Source organism: Dama dama, chromosome 11 (assembly GCF_033118175.1).
Source record: "Dama dama isolate Ldn47 chromosome 11, ASM3311817v1, whole genome shotgun sequence".
Taxonomy (NCBI): domain Eukaryota; kingdom Metazoa; phylum Chordata; class Mammalia; order Artiodactyla; family Cervidae; genus Dama; species Dama dama.
This window is the reverse complement of record NC_083691.1, coordinates 71,004,591-71,027,713: the sequence shown is the minus strand read 5'-3', so window position 1 is coordinate 71,027,713 and position 23,123 is coordinate 71,004,591. Positions and strand designations below refer to the sequence as shown.

General features: G+C 37.7%; 1 protein-coding gene across 1 annotated transcript in view; it reads right to left on the bottom strand.

Annotated features, from left to right (window-relative positions):
- The window catches only part of NRXN1 (neurexin 1), a 1,175,743-nt gene that overhangs the window by 754,170 nt on the left and 398,450 nt on the right, over positions 1 to 23,123 (bottom strand). The window lies entirely within an intron of this gene.

Here is a 23,123-nt window from a genome sequence, read left to right as displayed (position 1 = left end):
AGAAATGGCTTTGTGTTTAGCTTATGATATGTAATACTCGTCAGGGGTTTCGCTGGTGGCTCAGTGGTAAAGATTCCACCTGCCAGTGCAGGAGACACAGGTTCAATCCCTGGTTTGGGAAGATTCTTGGGAGTAGGAAATGACAACCCAATCCAGTATTCTTGCCTGGCGAATCCTGTGGACAGATGAGCCCAGCAGGCTACAGTCCATACGGTTGCAAAGAGTAGGATGCAACTGAACAACAAAAACAATAAAATCCTAACCGTTGAAATGCAAAGTGGTATAAACTGCAGGGATTATAAATCGACAATTTATTTGAAGACTCGAAGAAAAGTTCTGCCCATATCCTAATAATTGTGCTCACAGATAACACATCTAAGGAAAAAAATGTTTGTATACTAGATATCCATTACAGACCTGAAAATCAAGAAAATTATTCAATTATTGGAAACTGTTAAATAATAGAAAAACATTAGGATGGGATATTTTGCAACATTAAAAATCATGTTTTCACATTCTAATGATGGAGGAAGATATTCCACATAAAACTAAACAAAATAAAACTAAGACACACAAATTGCATTATAAATTGTATGATTATAATTATAATGTATAGGAGTATGTATATGATGTACATATACATATAAATGAATTTTTGAAAGAAAATATACTAGAATGTTATCATTTCTGTGTTGTATAAAAATGTGGGTTTTTTTCTTTAAGTATATTTTGTCTTCCAAATTTTCTGTAATGAGCATTTTTTTTATAACCAGGGAAAAGTTAATAATATTAAATGATTCATTTAGACTCATTTTGTCATGTGCATGAATTATTTTACATAAATAGCTCCCTTTTAGAAGACAAGCCAAAGAGATGACAAACCATATGGGGTTCTGCAGAGACTCAATAGCCAACAATGACATAATACAAAACTTCCTACAGAGACCCTCTTCTTTTTCACACAACACTGCTTTTTTTTTTTTTTTTTAAACAACGTTTAACAGTTGAAAAAATGCTGAGAAGCTACAAATGAAATCATTACTGGAAAGTATCTTCCAATGAGCTTTTGTCAGGGAAAATCCCTTAGTAGGTACCTATTTTGGAGTCAAGTTTTTACCTAGGCTGACAAAATTTGCGCACATTAAACATGTGTTTGTGAGCATCCTCCTCTATCAAATGGAATTCACTTTGCCTATCACACTGATCAAGATCATTTGTCCTGGACTTGTCCTCTGCGTGACCCTGGTTTGGAGGGTAAGAGAGACGGCAAGATGGCAAATGCTCAGGGCCTTAAAGGATGGCACCTAAGCAGCTACTTCTAAAATTCACCAGAAATACCAGAAAGATGACAGTTACCAGAAGATAACTCTTTTTTAGGGCAAGGAATTTTTGTTGACGCCCTAGCACTCTTCCTGGCACACAATACATTTTTCTCTGATTAGGGACTGATTTAATGAATGGGAATGAATTGTAGAGGTCATCACTGCCCTTATTCTGTCCTTAAAATGTATAAAAATGAATTAGCTGTGGTCATCTACCTTCTCATTGTCTAATAGCCACATATGGTCTAAAACCAGTAAAACAAGGTAGACACTGGTAGCATTTATTTTAATTCTGCAGCTGTTTCTTTCTCCCATTTTTCCCAGTTACAGTCAGAAATGCCCTTGTTCCTGAGGAATTTGAAGAACGGCCTCAATTGTGCACTGTACCCCAGGCGTGTGGATGTGAAATACAGAATACACCATTGTCTCTAAGGGGCTTGAGCACCTGCAGACTTTGGTATCCCCAGGGGGTCCTGGACTCAATCCTGCATAGGTACCAAAGGACAGCTGTAAATATCTACTGTGATAACTAACAAGATTGCTGTTTTTATTTAAGCTATTTTGTAAGGTAGTTAGAGGACTTCCCTGGTGACTCAGATGGTAAAGAATCTACCTGCTAATGCAGGAGACTTGGCTTCGATCCCTGGGTCAGGAAGATCCCCTGGAGAAGGACATGGCAACCCACTCCAGTGTCCTTGCCTGGGAAATCTCATGAACAGAGGAGACTGGTGGGGTACAGTCCACAGGGTTGCAAAGAGTCAGACACAATTTAGCCACTAAACAACATGGTAGTTAGGAAAGTGGTTCTGATATAAGAAACGATCCCAAATGTGAGGCCTCTGTCTTGCCATTGCTTTATATGCATATAAAGCATATATATAATGATAAAATATGCTTTCAGTAAGAGCAAGCAGTGTACGGCTCCTGACGTTGTGTGATAACACGGCACACCGTTTTTGTGCAGATGTCAACACAGTTCTCAAAGGATGATTCATTTTCCAGTTCTGTGCTCTCCTTCCCTGGATCCTCATAAGAACCTGCTCTGAAATTTAAACATCAAATAAAAATGCTTCCAAACAATTAAGGTGACAGCAAACACACCGATAAACCTATAAGTGGCAGCCCAGTATTTTACCCTGTCTTTAATGTCAGGTTGCTTTTTTATTCCAGAGGTCAGAAAAACAAACACTCTGAGCTCATTATGTACGTGACCAAACCAGCAGAGAAACAGGCGCCTTTACAAATGCCAGACAATGAAACCTAGGATTTTTCTTTGCACCTCACTGTAATTTGGGTGATAAAACACTTGCTAATACAAGCTATTAAAACAGACCAACAAATGGAAACCAGTCTCTCATAGTCTATTTTAAAAATCCCTCACTGTGTTCTTAACTAACTGCTGACTTTTGAAACAAAAATGTCAGTCAAGAAGTACAAAGTTATCTTTGGCTTCACTGTAAAATTTTAAGATCCTAAATATCTGAAGATGAAAAACAAACAAACAAAAAAAAAAACATAAAAATAAGTAACTGACAACTCATTTTAGCCAACAGTTTGGAATCAATCTTAAGTGGTAGAACAACTATGAAACAGAAACACATTTTTCTATGGTTTCTGATAGTTAGTGAATTATATTTTAGTAAACTTTATTACCTGGCACTCAAAATACACCTTTTAACCACAGCTTCTTTCAATAACTGATAGTAAAGCAATATCCATAATAATGACCCCTAATACTGTCATTCCTGGGAATTAGATCATGGTAAAAAAAAAAAAGTAATTCTATTTTAAATAAACTAAGTAATCTTATGTCATTTTTAGTTCATTTGAAATGAGTGATCTATATGTTGTGCATGTGCATAGTAATTTTTTCCTGTAGAGAATTCCTTTTGACCACATTGAAAAATTAAAGTTGATTCTTCATCCTTGGGAGCTTTTCTAAAGTAAAATTATCTCTATGAAAGTAAAGAGTGTGAACCTGCTGGCAAAACATATTCTCTTCCATTCTCCCTCCTTCCCTAAGCTCACCCCCTCAGTTTTTCCATTGCTCACAATGATAGGATTAGTACAGCTTGTACTGGGACTCTGGAACTTAAAAATAAGGGCACTTTTCTGATTCTAATTAACTCCTATTAAAATATAAACCCTGCATAACAGTCAACCCAAAGCTTCACTGAAACAACAAACCCTAATGGTCTGTGCATGACAAACCCCATTTAAATGAGCAGATTACTGTAGGATAATTATGAGCTGCTCTGTGGCCACAGGACAGGTATTGCAGTCTGGAGTGATGGCAGGTTTTCCTGCAGACACCTGCAGACTAGGCTATCAGCTGAATGGGGCTTCCCTGGTGGCATCAACTGAATGGCTTCCCTGATAAAATCAGAGAGGCCACCATGAATTTTCCATTTTAATTTTTCACGCATCTCGCCTACAATTCGTCATCTCCCTCTACCTTAATATGTAGCTATCTTTGTCGTCCATATTTCTGGGTTCACGGTCTTGTCTCATTATCTTTAAAAAATGTTTAATGGAGTTTTTGAGGTTTAGTTTATACATCATAAATATACTCATTTTAAATGCACCATTTGATGAGCTTTGGTAAAACTTTCAATGTTGTGCCTCCATCACCACAGTCTGATTTTACATTTCCATTGCTCCAAAAAGAAACCTTGTGCTCATTTGCAGTCATTCTCCATCCCTGCCCCAGGTCAACCCAGGCAACCATTAATCTTTCTGTTGCCATGGATTTGCCTTTTCTGGACAGTTAATAAGGAATCATACAATGTGGCCTTTATGTCTAACTGCTTTCACTTAGCATACTGTTTTTGAGATCCATCCATGTTGTAGCATCAGCAATACTGAAGACAACAGTATTCCTCTGAATGGATATATTACATTTTTGTTATCCATTTACCAGTCAACAGGCATTTGAGGTTTTTTGTGTGGCCATGTTTTTATTTCTCGTGGATAGGTACGTGGAGTGGAGTTGTTGAGTCATGTTAAATCTATGTTTAACATTTTAAGAAACTGTCAGTTTTCCAAAGTTTCACATTACCATCAGCAATTGTGAGGATACCAATTTCTCCTTATCTTTACCAATAATCATTATTATCTGTCTTTTTGATTATAGCCATCTCATTGGGTGTATCTCATTGTGGCTTTAATTTGCATTTTCCTGATGGTTTATGATTATGACCATCTCTCATTTCTGACTGCTCTTTTTCTTTTCTATTTTTAAATTCCTCTACTTTTATTATTATTTGAAGTTTTTATGACCTGTTTTTCCTTTATACCCATTTCCTCATGTTGATTCCCACTCATATTTAATTAAGTCCTATATCTAAATGCCTGTAGCTTATAGTTCATTCTCAATTTATTTATCTCCATGAACTTGCTGAGGTCACATTTCTACTTGAAAAAGAGGCAGAGAAGCCAATTTTATACATTTCCACATAAATAGTATAGAGAAGTTCAAGTTTACCTTGATTTATGTATAAATACTTAAAGTATTATTACACCAAAATTTGAATTTTAAGTAAATATCTTGATCATATGATCAGACTGTCCTGCTCTACTACTGCCTCATGGATCGTGTAAAGTCATTTGATTGGAAACACTTTCAGTTTAGAACCCAATGTCACCACTACCTTCCCCACCTGCCTCTTCTGTTTCCTTCTGATTTCTTTGTGACATAATGACTGCTGTCAAAGCAGACAAGTAGCTCCATACAATTGCCTCCTCCCTTTCTTTCCTTCTGGCTTTTTCACCTTCCTATCTAAGCAGTAGCCAATAGGGTGACTCCACACAAAGGTTCAAATGATGCTTAAACAAAAATCATGATTCATTTCACACTGTACAACCAAGTGAACCCAGGGAAAAAGGAGAACAAAAGCAAGGAACAGAAGAGCAAGAAAGGTCAAATTAATTCAAATCCTTTGCAACCTGGGAAAAAACACATCAGACCTTGATGTAAAATAGAAGGTTTGGAAAACTGGGATTGTCTGATGTGTGATGGCTTCGCCAGATCAAGAAAAACACTTAATGGATTACGACTAAATTGTTAAATTGGATTAGTTTTATTTGTATTTTTCTTTTAGAGAGTAGCAAACATTGGGAAGAGATACAGTTCTCTTTATCTTCTTTATTTTTCTTTCATTTCCTTCTCTTTCAGAAGAAAATAATAACCTTTTTTCAGGCATTGGTAAAGAATCAAGAACTTCATCTGATGCATTTTGATTTGCCTTTCAAATCACTCTATCCATATACCAAAACAATTGTTTCTGGAACCCAGATTTGTTCTAGCCTGCAACTTAGAGGGATGAATATATGCTTGTCTATCAGGGCGTGTTTAGAGATATTCTGATATATAAATCTGAACCAGTGCAGTCTGATAAGGATTCTGTTCTCGTTTGGATGGAAAATGACATTTAAACTGAATTGAAAAGTATTTTCTAAAAGCTTTGCTGGGGCTAGTATGACTTAGTTTAAGAGTTACATCTTGGCATCTTGTTGGGAACAAAATACCTAAGAATGAAGAACAGTTGTTTTGGCTTTCACTTTCATTTTTGTTTTAAGAGAGCAGGAGAAAGAAAGAGAACATCAGAGAACCAGGACTTTGGAACTTTGAAAGCGAGGACATCATGATTTACCTACCCAGTACCTAAATACAGCTGGTATATATCATTTTACTTTGTAGTAGTATATTTTGACATTTCTTTTTTATATTATATGTCTTATACAAGGAAAAATACTCAAGAGCAGAAGAGAGGAGAAAGAGGAAAACATAATTCTTAAACCAGCTATAATTTAAGGATAAACTGACATATAACTGTGAAATTAAACTTGAACCATTTTTCAATCTAATTACTGATATAAGGAAATGGGAAGGTATTGCCCTCTTCCCTGGTGGTGCAGTGGTAAAGAACCTGCCTGCCAAACGCAGGAGATGCAAGAGACATGGGCTTGGTCCCTGGGTCATGAAGATCCCCTGGAGGAGGAAATGGCAACCTCCTCCAGGATTCTTGCCTGGAAAATCCCATGGACAGAGGCGCCTGAAAGGCTACAGTCCAGGCGGCTGCAAAGAGTTGGACATGACAGAGTGTGTGTGCACGTGTGCGCACACACACACACACACACACACACACACACACTGACTTCTAGGCTTCAGAAAGCTTGGGTAAAATGATTACAAATCTATCAGTTCTACCATCAAAATAATTCCAGAATCTAAACACATATAATTTTCACTTCTGCACCCTTGTTTGAGTCACCAGTGTCTCTCTTGGACTTCTGAAATAACTCTCAAACTGTTATCCCTGAGATTATTCTTCCCTCCTCCCCTCCCCCACAAGAAATCAAAATGATCCTTTGAAAACTTAAGGCTGAATCACCTCACTCTTTGGCTGAAATTCCATCTCTGAGAAACTAAGTAGATTTTTTGAATTAGAAGAAAAAGAGGTGTTCATTAAAAGGGTAAGTAGCACATATATTCTAAAGAGCTCAATCTGTACTAGGACAGCCAGAAGTCATGAAAAGGATCTGACAGTGCTGTGATGAACATCGGGGTGCACGTGTCTCTTTCAGATCTGGTTTCCTCGGTGTGTATGCCCAGGAGTGGGATTGCTGGGTCATACGGCAGTTCTATTTCCAGTTTTTTAAGAAATCTCCACACTATTCTCCACTGTGGCTGTACTAGTTTGCATTCCCACCAACAATGTAAGAGGGTTCCCTTTTCTCCACACCCTCTCCAGCATTTACTGCCTGTAGACTTCAGCAGACGAATGGATAAGGAAGCTGTGGTACATATACACCATGGAGTATTACTCAGCCATTAAAAAGAATTCATTTGAACCAGTCCTAATGAGATGGATGAAACTGGAGCCCATTATACAGAGTGAAGCAAGCCAGAAAGATAAAGACCATTACAGCATACTAACGCATATATATGGAATTTAGAAAGATGGTAATGATAACCCTATATGCAAAACAGAAAAAGAGACACAGATGTACAGAACAGACTTTTGGACTCTGTGGGAGAAGGCGAGGGTGGGATGTTTCGAGAGAACAGCATTGAAACATGTATATTATCTATAGTGAAACAGATCACCAGCCCAGGCTGGATACACGAGACAGGTGCTCGGGCCTGGTGCACTGGGAAGACCCAGAGGAATCAGGTGGAGAGGGAGGTGGGAGGGGAGGATCGGGATGGGGAATACATGTAACTCCATGGCTGATTCATGTCAATGTATGACAAAACCCACTACAATATTGTAAAGTAATTAGCCTCCAACTAATAAAAAAAAAATATATATATATATATATATATATATATATAAATGATCTGACAAAGTCACAAGCTAAGGAAAAAATTAAGTAAATATTAAGAGAAATAGGAGTTTGCAAAATTCTAGAGGTATCAATTTTCTCCACTGTCTATTTTTTTTTTTTTTTTTTTGATCCATTTGAGGTACTGGGGTTTGTAAGTGAGAAGTGAAATTAATTTATCACCTAAGTAAATATTTATTTTATTTATAAATGCATGATAAAATATACTGAGTAGCCTACCCTGCCTCTCTTGGCTGCTCATAACTGACATGACAGGACTTCTCTGTACTTATACACTAATCATTATTAACTAATTGATGGACAATCTATCCCATAGCCCTCAAACTGTTAGTCACTCAGTCATGTTCGACTCTTGCAACCCCATCGACGGTAGCCTGCCAAGCTCCTCTGTGCACGGGATTCTCCAGGCAAGAATACTGGAGTGGGTTGCCATTTCCACAGTCCCCAGGTCCCCATCATTTCATCCAAGCTCAAGGGCTTCTTGTGCAAAGTAATAATCTACAAAGAAAAACAAAAATCTCAGCAAGATTTTGTCTCTCACACTTGAGACAAAATATATTCATTTAAAATTAATTCATTAGTTTAAAAAATAAGGCTATCCTAGAGCATTTTTCTTCTTTTTTTGGAAAATAATCATATAAGAGAAATTATTCATAACCATCAAGAAATGAACACTATTAGGCACTTCCCTGGCAGTCCAGAGGTTAAGACATTGAGCTTCCACTGCAAGGGACGTGGATTCAATTCTGGTGGGGAACTAAGAGTTCACATGGGGACTTCCCTGAGTGGTTCAATGGCTAAGACTCCAAACTTCCTAAGCAGGGGTGATCGGGTTTGAACCCTGGTCAGGGAACTAGATCCCACATGCCACAGCTAAGAGTTCACATGCCACAACCACAGATTCACACATGCCACTACAAAGATCAAAGATCCCAGGTGCTGCAACTAGGACCCAGAGCAGCCAAATAAATAAATAAATAAATATTTTCAAAAAAAGAGCCTGTATGCTCTGCATCATAAACAAAAACAAGAAGAAGAAATAAACAATATTAATACTGTACGTTAGTTTTGTATCTTGCTTTCCCCACTGAACATGATATGGGCATTTCCCTATCCCATTAAAAATTTCAGAAACAAAAACAACCCTCTCACAAACTTCCTGGCTTTCTGAATGAAAGCCAAAGTCCTCAGAATGCCATAACTATATAATCTGACCCCACTCTTACATCTGTGAGCTCATCTTCAGTGGCCCCCACCATGCTCCAGCCATAACCACCAACCCGCTGATTCTTTAACAAGCCAGGCAATTCCCAAGATTGCCACCTGTCGCTGGTTCTTTCCTATGTCTGGATTATTCTTCCAGACATTCATACTGCTTGCCCCCTAACCTCCTAATCTTTGTTCCAGTATCATCCACACTTGGTCTAACCTTGCCTTTTTTTCTCCTTCAAACTTACACAATTCCTAATATAATATATAATCACTTAAGCTTAAATACTTGCTGCCTTGTCTCCCATAGTGGAATCTGATTTGGGGCAGGGATAGTTATTATTTTGTTTATTCAGTAGCTTCCCCAGGGCCCAGAGAGATGCCACACTTATGATACGCAGTTCTTAAATGATTGGTGTTGCTACTGGTGCTAGAAGGCAAATGTGGAACTGTAAAGCCCTTTTCTTCTGGAGAAGTGGTGGGCGTCTCTGCTTCCTACTGCTGGGGCTCAGTCTGAACTGGAGGATAGACATAACGTAAGAGTTCTATGTTGTGCCCTCAAAAAGAGAAAAAAACAAAAAGAATGGCTTTTTTTAAACACTTTTACACTTGAAATTCTCATCTTCCTTTAATCACAAGGATAATCTGTTGACCCTTACAACAGCTCCGGGCTATTATGATCCCCAGTTGAGACAGAAAGAGGCTGTAGAGTTTATTGAAGCCCTTAGTGACAGAACCAGGAGTAGTAAAGCATGTTATTGGATTTCCTCTTCTATACAGTCACAATGAACTGCAGCCACATCTCAGATGACAGTAAATTGGCAAGTAGACAGGAGTCTCCTTCTCCACCCTCAAGAGAGGCTTTTAGATTGTGTAATTAGTTTGTGAATAAAGATACAAACATAACTACATTTTCCATCGTAATGTACTCAGCAAGTCTTAGTCTTTCATTTCTGTTGTTTGTTGCCTTTGTATTGATTCAATGTGCAATTGCTTAGTCTGGATCTTCATTTTACTTAATTTTACCCTATAATATAAAACCTACATTAGCATCCCAGGGCCCAGAAATCATTCACACCTTTGATTCAACCTCAAAATAGCTTTAGTTGAGGAAAGAGCAGGTAGGTGTATCCACTTTAGAAGGAAGAATGACCTAACTTCATGGTAATCCTCAAACCAGGACACAAACACGGATCTTTTAAGTATAAAAGCAAAAGTCTTAATTTGCTAGAAATACATTCACTGTATTTATTTTTTAGATAGCACAAGTATGTAATGGGAAGAAAAATTATCTAAATTATTCTTATTGAAAATGTCTTCTAGGACTTCCTTGGTGGTCCAGCGGTTAAGAATCTGCCTGCCAACGTAGGTGGCTGGGGTTTGCTCCCTGGTCTGGGAAAATCCCACATGCCATGGGGCAACTAAGCCTGTGCCCCACAAGTACTGAAACCTGCACATTCTAGAGCCCTCACTCTGCAACAAAAGAAGCAAACACAATGAGAAGCCTGCACACCACAGCTAGAGAATAGCCCCCCACCCCACTCACTGCAACTAGAAAAAGTCCACACGCAGCAACGAAGACCGAGCAGAGCCAAATTTTATTTTTAAAAATTAAATTTAATTTTAAAAAGAAAATGTCCTCTAGAAATATAAATGCCACTTTTGCACTCTACTTGCATTGTCTGGTAATTATCTTGGCAGCATCCTTCACAAACATTGGAAGTTTGTTTGGAATTTTGGGAGTTCCTCCCTACTCATTTCGCTATTGTCTCTATAGCCTTATCACCCTCCTGTTTCTGAGCCTTTGCTGCTGCTCCCTTTCTGCCATGCTCCATGGCATTTTGCCCAATTCCAGAGTTAACATCACCTCTTCTTTAATCACACTAGTAAAAGTGCTTTCTTCAATACGTGCCCTCAATATCCATGCACTGCCCAACTGTGAAAAGCTCCCTTCCTTCTTTCAGAATTGTGGCTCAGTCAGTAAAGAATCTGCCTGCAATGTGGGAGACCTGGGTTTGATCCCTGGTTTGGGAAGATGTTCTGGAGGAGGGCATGGCAACCCGCTCCAGTAGAATTGCCTGGAGAATCCCCATGGACAGAGGAGCTCAGCGGGCTACAGTCCACGGGGTCACAGAGAGTGGGACACGACTGAGCGACTGAGCACGGGACACACACAGGCTTCTTGAGAGCAGGACGTGTCATTTCACACGATTCAAGTCACGGCATAGCTTCTACAGTGCCTTTTACACTGGGCAAGCAACAGATAATTGAAGAATGAGCCAGAAGCTCAAAAGATAGCTTCAGGTGGATTAATCAGGGAAGGTAGTGGCAGGAAGCATCTGCTTGCCTCTCTTTACCACTCAGCTTCAGCACTCTTGACCTTTCCCCAGACCTCCATCTCTCTTACCACTTATACATCATGCACAAACAGGATGGCATGAGATATGGCTCTGTGCTTCCATCAAGAAGGACAAATGCTAAATGCATCAATAACACATTGATTCAAGATTCCATTGCACTGTAAACAGATATATAAACAATTGTTCTTTTGCAGGGTACATTTTTTGATGTAGTAAACTATTTTTTCCATTTTGCTGGACACTCTTACATTTACCCATTACAAAGGGCTTCCTTATGTTTAATATGCATAGTTTCTCTTGAATGATTATTTGATAGGCCTATTACCTGATCCATTTATTTGAATGTATAGGATAACAAATGTCCTTTAAAAAGAAAATAAGTTATTTTTCATTTAAGAAGTTTAATAATCTGTTTTGAGGAGGGAGTATACAGCATATTGACATACAGTTTGGGGATGAGTTTGATAAAATGAACTATTTAAAAATCATTTTGTGACAAATTATTGAAGATTTTGTAATTTTAAAAGGACTTAGAAGTCTTAAAATTTAAGAAGGAAACATACCTCTGTAAATATGAAACATTTGGGGATATATTTTTGAATATTAGAAATTATATACTCATATATATTTTTTCTTAAGAAATATTAGTGGTTTATTCTTTAAATAAAATGAATTATGGCTTTCATTCTTTTTCTTTTTTTTCTGAATCTACAACTTTAAAAAATCTACAACAGATTTCACTCTCTGAAAGCTAGTCTGCACCTTGACTAACATCTTACAATCAATTATAACCATCATTTATATTTGGTTTTGCTTTGGTTTCATCCTAAATTAAGTTTCCATTTTAATAAGACTGGAGGTTTTAAGGATACAATGTGCTTATAAAATTTACTTTATATTAAAGAAAAGAATTGTTCCATTAGGACTGGAGTTTCTGTCTGTTTTGTTCAATGATTTATCCCAGCACCTAGAATACAGCCTGGTATACAGGGGGTGCTCAACAAATATATCAACTGAATGAGTGCCTCCTAATCCCTGGGCTTTACCCCCATGGGGAGGTGGATGGTCAGGAGATCCTAGAAGAGCCAGGCACTATGCTAAGCAATTCACATACACCACCTCTTTTAACTATCACAGATGCTTTTGTTGTAGGTACTGTTATCCTTGTTTTACAGATGAAGAGTCAAGCATTTAGAAGCTAAGGTGGTCATGCAAAGTAACAGAGCTAATAAACTGAAAGTCAAGATTAAAGCATTAAAGTTTATCTGACTGCAAATTCTGGCCTCTTAAAGTTGCCACGTTGCCTTTCTTCACCCAAAAGCTTTACAACTAGAAAGAACTTCAAATGCTTCTTCATCCCCACCCACATCATGTAACAATATTGAGACTGACCTGTTACTGGGTCATATCCTAGTATCACTAACCTGTTTGCATTTAAATCCATCTGAGAAGAAGAGACTTCAGGCAAGAGTAACATGCAACCTGCAGTTAGAACAGGTGAGAGGCTTGGAAATGTGAGCAGGACCCTTGGCCACCAGTTTATGTCAGTGTGAACATGTATTATGGCTGTTTCTGACTTGCATTGAAGGTACTAGATACTAGAGAAAGACATCCCAGAACCTCAGAAAACCCGCTCATCAACAGATGATATCTAAAAAAATGTATGTTGTTTCAACTAGGTTCTATGCACTGGTAGGAGGGTTGGATATATAAAGAAAAAGATACAAAATGAATTAAGTTGTGGGAGTCTAACATATAGCATGATGACTATAGATAATAATACAACCTTATATACTTGAAATTTGATAACACAGTAGATCTTATCACACACACAAAAGATAACTATGTGAGGTAATGGATATGTTGATTAACTTGATCATGATAATCATTTCACAATGCAAGTATATATTAAATCCAATCACACTGTACAACTTAAGCATAATAATTTTATTTGTCAGGTATACCTCAATAAAGCTGAGAAATTAAAAAAAAATTGCATCATATAGCAAATTCCCACTGACTATCCATTTTACATATGGTAAAGTATGTTTCCAATCTACTCTCTCAATTTGTCCCACCCTCTTTCTTGCACTGTGTCCACAAGTCTGTTCTCTTTGTGTCTCCATTGCTGCTCTGGAAATAGTTCATCAGTACCATCATTCTAGATTCCATATACATGCTAGTGCTCACTTTTGCTAACATCGATGGTCAATAAGCAACAGCTAGAACTGGACATGGAACAACAGACTGGTTCCAAATAAGAAAAGGAGTACGTCAAGGCAGTATATTGTCACCCTGCTTATTTAACTTATATGCAGAGTACATCATGAGAAACGCTGGGCTGGAGGAAGCACAAGCTGGAATTAAGATTGCCAGGAGAAATATCAATAAACTCAGATATGCAGATGACACCACCCTTATGGCAGAAAGTGAAGAAGAACTAAAGAGCCTCTTGATGAAAGTGAAAGAGGAGAGTGAAAAAGTTGGCTTATAGCTCAACATTCAGAAAACTAAGATCATGGCATCCGGTCCCATCACTTCATGGCAAATAGATGGGGAAACAGTGGAAACTTTATTTTTCTGGGCTCCAAAATCACTGCAGATGGTGATTGCAGCCATTAAATTAAGACGCTTACTCCTTGGAAGGAAAGTTATGACCAACCTAGACAGCATATTAAAAAGCAGAGACATTACTTTGTTAACAAAGGTCTGTCTAGTCAAGGCTATGGTTTTTCCGGTAGTCACGTATGGATGTGATAGATGGACTATAAAGAAAGCTGAGTGCCAGAGAATTGATGCTTTTGAACTGTGGTGTTGGAGAAGACTCTTGAGAGTCCCTTGGACTGCAAGGAGATCCAACCAGTCCATCCTAAAGGGGATTGGTCGTGGGTGTTCATTGGAAGGACTGATGTTGAAGCTGAAACTCCAATACTTTGGCCACCTCATGCGAAGAGCAGACTCATTTGAAAAGACCCTGATGCTGGGAAAGACTGAGGGCAGGAGGAGAAGAGGACAACAGAGGATGATATGGTTGGATGGCATCACCAACTTGATGGACATGGGTTTGGATGGACTCTGGGAGTTGGTGATGGGCAGGGAGGCCTGGTGTGCTGTGGTTCATGGGGATGCAAAGAGTCAGACATGACTGAGTGACTGAACTGAACTGATGGCTTACATCCCCTCAGTAAATAGTGGCAAATCCATGCATTTCAGGCTTCTTTAATAATTTTGTTCTAGCCCATCAGGGAGGAGGAGGTTCTTTCATTAGATGGTTCACAGAAGAACTGACTATGAACTATATCTTTGATCCTATTTCTGATTTGTACTGCTACCCAGATTGCCTTCTCATCCTAGCCTCAGTTTAACATGTACTGCTTGAGTCTAAAACAAATTAGGTACATGGCTTTCTTTCTCCCTTTTCAGAAACTAGTTCCATAAATAAGGCTTTCCTCTATCACGTTGCTCAACTATAGCTTATTCTTAATAGCCTTCACTTTTCCTTGCTAGTGCCTTAAAGGTTGCCAGTAATTACCCATCAGCTGTTTAGACACATAGCCCTAGAGGTTGATTGTGAGTTCTATTTGTTGCATTAGGAAAATTCTATGGTACAGTAACATGAATGACAGGACCAATATGCATTCATAGGATGATTAGGTTATGCAAAGCAGGAGTTTCCCCTTCCTTCTGAAATTATTCTGGTTTTTCATGGCATTTAGAACCCAAACGGAATCATTCCTTTTCCAAATGCACCATCTAAAGACCATCTCAGATACTTTTTCTATTAATTAAGAAAAGAACTACTTGACATGCAAACACTAGAAGTTGCCTCTCCCCAGGCAGGCCTGTTATTATATTCATGAAGTGCTTCCTGAAGGCTTCTTAGACTTGCAGAGACTAGGAAAGGAATTGTTTGGCCTGTCCATCACTGCAATTCCCCTTAATTGTTATTTGTATTATTCCTCAAGGCTTTCACTCCCTACAGTTTTTGTGACAGGACTGATATTATAATGTATGTAGCAACTATTTTCCAAGAGTCTGAGGGTGCCATGTATAAGGTCTATTACAATTCCTCCCAACAGGTGCTGAAATGCTACAAACTAAACAGAATGTCCTTACCACAGCTTGCATAAGATAGGAAAGGATATCATCTGCAAGGAAAAGCTGCTGGTTCTATTTTGCCTTCATTATTTTGAACACTACACCTGCCCTGCTATATTCAGGGTTAGATCTTTGCATAGGCAGAGTTAGTGACCACCTACACAGAGTGTTCTGAGACACACAGAAATGATCATCTTGTTGCAAACATATCCCCATTAGGTACCTGATGTTCTACTTTCCTGTTTCTGCATTCCAGTCAGGAGAAGTATGAATGGTTAAAACATCAAGAACATGGGGGAGCTGTCCATAGGGAATTCCTACACAATGAGTCTCTTACTTCTCCAATTAATATAGTAGAAGGTTTGGGGGTAGTGGATTTAAAAAAAAAAATAGATCTTTTTCAGTTTTGAAGCAGTGAAAATTTTGATCAAGGAAATTTCTATGTGGGTGTGTTAATATGATGACACCACCATGGAAGGTTTAGATCTAGGAGTTTCCAACTTTAGAGAGGATCCAACTCCTGTAGAGACTGAAAAATTACTTGGTCCTCACCTCCTATTGTTTTCACTCAAGTAGATGAGGGGTGACTTGTGAAAACCCTCATTTTTTAACAAACACCCAGGTGATTGTGACAGATCATTCTGGTCCAGAATCACTCCTTGATAAATGATGCTAAGGGATAATAAACCAAGATACCGGTGACAGAGGCCAGAAGGAAAAGACAAGTCCTCTCTGCAATGTTTTCCAGGGCCAGTCTTGCCAACATGATCTTTGATTTAAACTGGTCACCCTATATTCTTTCTCACTGAAACACCGTGCACACACCATAATTTTTCATATCTGTAAAATATTTTTCTGAGATAATCACCTGCTCCTTTATGACTTTTCTGTTTGTTTTCTTATCTCTCTGTCTTTTAGATTTCTGTATCTTGAGAGGATTTCTGGTTCTTTCAAGTAAATGAATCTTGGGTTCTCTTTTCACCTTCTGAGAAATTGAGTTTTTGTTTAATTTTTAGCTCAGTTCTCTCTACTGTTTTTAGAGGTACCCATCTCCTATCCATGATCTCTGGTAAGAAACTACCTATTCCAACTCTGTGCCTATTGGGAACTTTACAGCAAAGCGTGAGAGTTTAACATAAACAGTCAAGTTCAGATAAATAAAAATGGAAAGGAAACTAAGAAACACATATTTTTAACAATATCTTATCTTAGAACTGCCTTCCTAATTTTCTGTTGCTTGGGCTAACTTTTAACGATTAGTTGCATTTCTTTAGAGCATATGAAAACTGGTGGTCTCGCCCAATTCTGAGTTCCAAAAAATGTTCATCTGAAATTTTCAAATGTATACGCACAATTCACATATGTAAAACCCACAATCACAATCCATATATATCACAATATTCATTTTACTGGCTATTTCATTCTTATACTGGTATTTTCTGTATACAAAAATACAACTCTGTGTTTTAACATTTAAGCATATTGCTATTACTTTAACTTCTTTTATTTTGATTGGCTGCAAATATCTAGGGTGTCTCTCTTAATAGCTGAAATCCTGCTTGCTGAATCTATACATTTAAATGTCTCCATGGCATTGATTTCTGGGAGAAACCACCACTTAAAAACTGAAAATATATCTTGTTCATTTATTTTATTAATTCACCCTTTAATAAAAAGTATTTAAGGATCTCCTCTTATGGGTCCAGGCACTGTGTTTAGAGGGTAGGGATACAATGGAGAATGAACAAACAGATTCATTTGGAACTTATAAACTATTATGGCAGAAAGATGACAGATACACATTTACACAAAGCAATTATTTAAGTAATTGCCCAATGCTAAAGTAATCTTGAAATTCAATAAAAATATCATTTCCATTTTATATTTTCCAATCAGAATACATGTCTTCTCTCTCTGAAAAATAAAAATAATTTTAATACAAACTAAAGAATGGCATGTTTTCTTCTTCAGAGAAACATGCATAAGCCATTGAGTTAAAAATATGTATCTCAAGTCTTTAGCTTAGAGATAAACTCTTGACATTTCAAAGCTTAAGAGATTCTATAATAAAGTGTGTGTGAAGAGGCTAGGTGGATAGCCACTGGATTTAATTCTCTTCATTGGTGGTTAAAAACAAAACAAAAACAAACAAACAAAATCATTAATTTTGGCTCCAGAATTACCATTTGGAACCAGAGGCACAGTATGTGATGCTTTTGGAAGATTGTACAAGAAAGTGCTTATAGTTACTTGCTGCTTGCACAATGTCCTTCACTGTGTGGGCATGGAGAAGCTAGCCACTGCATCTCAACCAGAACCTGTCTTGAGTTTAGAAACCGAATCACATACTTTGACAGTCCCTTGAAGCTGAGATAAAGCTTTAAGTTCAAGTAATAGGAAATGAGTTGATATTCTTTAAAAAAAAAAAAAAGACCGAAAATGTAAGATATATTTCAGTCTTATTTTGCAATAAAAATAGCCCTATTCTATCACTCTTTGTGCAGAACAATAATTCTTAATGAAAGACAAAGAGATGTTTATCTTTTAAATAGAAGCTCACGTAATTTTTGATTCTTTCACATATAAGCTTTTTGAAAAGAAAAAAAAAATCATGTTAACCTTGATGGCATCAAAAGTGATAAACTGAAAGCATAATTAACTTTGTTCTTTTAACATAATATGGTTGCTTTGATAGCTCCTAGCTTACTAGCATCTCCACAGGCTACTTTCTTTCTCAGTAGGCACAGATGAATAAAGAGATTAAACAATTTTTGTGACCTACAATAAGGTCAAACTTTAATTATTATGCTAATTTCATGCACTGGATTCAATAGGTTTACTACTTCCCTGCTAGTTAATAAAACAGACTTGGAAACATTATCTGGGATACAAGGAGGGGCACCCTCCCATACCTTTAAATACTCTGTTTAAAAAAATGTGAAGGTCAGTAGAAAGGATTTTTTATCTTATTATTGATTTCCAGTCCTCTGATAAATCCCAATTAGAATCAATTTATTTAGTGCAGTTACATCTCAATTGTCTACATTATTCCAAGGAACCATTTTTTATGAAACTTCTGTACTAGTTAAATACTCTGTCAGATCAAATAATTGATCTATTGGCAATCTCCTCAACTGATCAAATAGGCTAGAGTGAATTAAAGAAACAAAATGCTCACCACTTAAAGGTCAGAAATACAGCCGCTTTGCTCTCTTCAACTAATTCTGCAAAAGATTTTGCATTCCATATTGGTAAAGTCACAGTTTATAAAAACCCAGTATATAGGAAAGGGAGTTGATTTTACTATATTTTTAGAAGTCTATATAATCAAAGTGAAAGTGTTACTGACTCAGTCGTGTCTGACTCTTTGAGACCCCATGGACTGACTATATATAGCCTGCCAGGCTCCTCTGTCCATGAAATTCTCCAGGCAAGAATACTTGGTTACCAAGTATGGTTGCGAAGAATGCCTAGGTTATCATTCCCTTCTCCAGGGAATCTTCCCAACCCAGAGATTGAATCCAGCTCTCCTGCATTGCAGCTAGATTCTTTACCATCTGGGCCATCACGGAAGCCTTCCCGTATAATCAAACTCCTTTCTAATAATAGTTAAGGACAGTATAAACTCAAAATCTTTTTGGCTGGATCACATAATTTAAAATCAGGACACTAGTAGTGTACCCACTGCAAAAGGATAAAGACCTGGATTCTATTTGTTGTTCTTCCAGTAATTAACTGAATGTCCTCTCTCTTTTTTAAAAACAGCTCTCTGAGATACAGTGGATATTCAGCAAATTCTACATATTAAAATGTATAATTTCACAAGTTTTGATATAGGTAATATGCATATGAAACTATTAGGTTAAGGTAGTGAGTGTACTCATAACCCTGTAAGTTTTCTTGTTACAAAGGTATAACCCTTTCTACTCATCCTCCAGACAACAGGCTTTCTGTCACTATATATTACTTACATTTTCTAGAATTTAGCGCAAATGGGGTAATACTGTATATAGCTTTTTTGTTTCAAATCTAGCCTCTGTCACTGTGATGATTAACTTTATGTGCCAGCTTGACTGGCCTAAGAGATGCCTAGATAGCTGGTAAAATGTTACTTCTGGGAGTGTCTGTGAGGGTGTTTCCAGAGAGAATAGCATTTGAATCTAAAGACTGAGTAAAGAAGACCTGCCCTCATCAGGGCATGCAAGTGGGCATGAACCTTTGAGGCCTTCAAACAGAACAAAAAGGCAGAGGAAGGGTGAGTTTTTTTTTTTTTTTTTTTCTCTTCTTGAACTAGTATATTTCATCATTCTCTGCCCTCAGACACTGGAGCCCCTGGTTCTCAGGCTCAGAATGAATTATACCACAAGTTTTCCTGGTTCTCTAACTTACAGATGGCAGATAGTGACATATCTTAGCCTCTATAATTGTGTCAGCCATTCCCATACTAAATCTCACATATCTGTATCTATGTGTGTGTCTGAGTCACTCGGTCGTGTCCGACTCTATGCAACCTATAGGGCTGTAGTCCACCTGTTTTTCTCTGTCCATGGGATTCTCCAGACAAGAATACTAGAGTGGATTGCCATGCCCTACTCCAATCTGTATTTATAACTATGGCCTATTGGTTCTTTTTCTCTGGCAACTACTAACTAATACAGTCACTTGGAATAATTATTTTGAGATTCATCCTAGTTATTATGTGCATCAAAAGTCAATTTCTTTTTAATACTACTTAATCATATAAAAGAATGAAATAATACCATTTGTAGCAACATAAACACAACTAGAGGTTATCATACCTAGTAAAGTCAAGTCTGAAAGAGAAAGACAAGTACCATATGATATCACTTTTATGTGGAATCTAAAATGCGGCACAGATGAACCTTTCTACAGAACAGGTACAGAATCACAGACATAGAGAAGAGACTGATAGCTGCCAAGGGGAAGGGTGTTGCTGGGCGGATGGAATGGGAGGCTGGGGTTAGCAGATGTAAGCTTTTATACGTAGAATGGATAAACAACAAGGTCCTACTGTAAAGCACAGAGAACTATATTCAATATCCTACGATAGGGAATTTCCTGGTGGCACAATCAATAAGAGTTGCCTGTCGATGCTGGGAAAATAGGTTCATTCCCTGGTCCAGGAAGATTTCACCAGCCCTGGAGCAACTAAGTCCTCAGCCTGCAGTGCTCTAGGGTCCACAAACCACAACTATTGAGTCCACGTGTTTCAACTACTGAAGCCTGCATGCCTATAGCTTGTGCTCCACAACAAGAGAAGCCACTACAAGAAGCCCATGCAGCATAGGAAAGGGCAGCCTCCGCTGTTTGCAATCAGAGAGAGCCTGCACAAAGCAACGAAGACCCAGCACAGGCAAAAAAGAGCATACACACACACACACACACACACACATACACATATATATATATATCTCCTATGATAAACCATCTGGAGGAGGAAATGGCAACCCACTCCAGTATGCTTGCCTGAAGGATCCCATGGACAGGGGAGCCTTGCAGGCTACAGTCCACAGGATTGCAAAGAGTCAGACACAACTTAGAAACTACACACACAGATGATAAACCATAATGGAAAATAATATTTAAAAAGTATGTATATGTATAACCGAATCACTTTACTGTACAGCAAAAATTAACATTATAAATCAACTATACTTTAATTTAAAAAAATCAATTCCTTTTCATTGCTTAATACTGTTTCATTATATGACTATATCCCAATTTGTTTATCCATCCACTGTGGATAGATATTTTGTCTGTTTGTAGTTTTTGTCTCTTAAAATTAAAGTGGTTACGAACATTCAGTCACAAGCCATCGCACTAAAAAGTAAGCTTTCATTTCTCTCGAAAAAATACTGGGGAGTGGAGTGGCTGGATTATATGGTATGTATATGTTTAACTTCTTAAAAATCTGCCAAAGTATTTTCCAAAATGGTTGCACTATTTTGCATTCTCATCAGCAGTGTTGTGAGAGTTCCAGTTCTTCTATGAGCTTGCCAACACTTGGCAGTGGCATGATAATATATGCCTGATCTGCTTCATTGGAATAAATGATTGTGTTGGGGTTATTTACAAGATGGATATTTTATTTTGAAATTATGTTTGCATGTTAGAAACTTAGGTTTCCTCTGTTATCTGAAAGTAGATCATTCCTATGAAACCTCAACAAGGTAGAAATGGTGTCAGTTGAAGAAGCTGTCACCTTACAACACAGCTGACTCATGGATGCACAGAATAAAAAGATATATATCACACAGATCCTCACAGACACAGTACAAAGCTATAGCATCTAGATGCTGAGATGCTAAATGTAGTTCTTAGGAAGGAGCTTGCCCGGTGCCATTCTCCCCACCCAGATATCTGTGCCTCTGTATCAGCTCACTGCAAAACAAATGCTGAACGCTATTTTCACTCCTTGTCTTTTCTTCTAAAAGTGAAAATCCTTTTCAGATTTTTTTTTCAGGTAGCAAAGACCTACTATTGTAGGTCTTTCCTATAAATAAGATAGTATAAAGCAAACCTTCAAAAACTAGGGGATATCTGCACTTTTTTTTTTCTCCTCTTTGCATTACTCTTGAATAAATCTTATTTTCCAATTAGAAAAACAGGTGCCATAGAGAACCTTGAGCTGATTAGGGCTAAAATCATTCATTTGGAAAGACAAAAAGGTAAAGCACATTATTAATCTCCCAAACATTAAGCTAAAAATAAAAGGCTATAAGTGATGGAGATAAGTAGCACATTCATAGATAAAGAAATAAAAGGCTGGATCATTGAGAAAAGATTTTTCAGCCTAAAGAATAATCAGAACTGCTTCAAGTATCAATGGTAGTAGTGGCTGTGATATTTTAGGCCTACTGCACCAGCACCCTTGGAGAAGGAAATGGCAGCCCACTCCAGTGCTCTTGCCTGGAGAACCCCAGGGACGGGGGAGCCTGGTGGGCTGCCGTCTATGGGGTTGCACAGAGTCGGACACAACTGACGCAACTTAGCAGCAGCAGCAGCAGCAGCACCCTAGGCCAAAAATGCAAACAGTATCCGAGTTTCAGAGCACAGGACAATGGTTTGATTTATTTCTGTATTTGTCTTCTGTGTGTGTGAAGAGCATTTAATAGACTTACAGATTCTAGGTTTAGAAAGTATGTGAGTGGCGTGGTGAGGGTATATGAAAAAGTAGGCTGTGTCGCTAGTGTAAATGACACCATTTTCTTTTTAAATAGCTAAAAAAATTTTGTTTTACTTTCATGTGATTTTGCTTGTTTAATATTCTTTCATTCTCCAAAAGCAAATGGGCTTTTTAAAAATTATTGATTTGTTTTTAATTGGAGTATAACTGCTTTACAATATTGTGTAGGTTTCTGCTATATATCAACATGAATCAGCCCTAGGTATATGTATCCCCTCCCTCTTGAAACTCTGTCCCATGTCCCACCCCATCCCGCCCCTCTAGGTTGTCACAGAGCACCAGTTTGAGCTCCCTGCGTCATAAAGCAAATTTCCATTGGCTATCTAATTTTACTTGTGGCAATGCATATGTTTCAGCAATTGGGATAGTTTAACCAATTATAAATGTGTGCCTTTATTCTAAAGACTAAGAATATATATGTGTATATATTTTATACACACACACACACACACACACACACACACATATATATATATATATGTGAAATACAGAGAAATCCAGAAAGAATTAAGACAAGTTATCTCTTTTCTGGATATTTAATTCTCTCAGGTAAATAGCACTTTTCTTTATCTGATGATC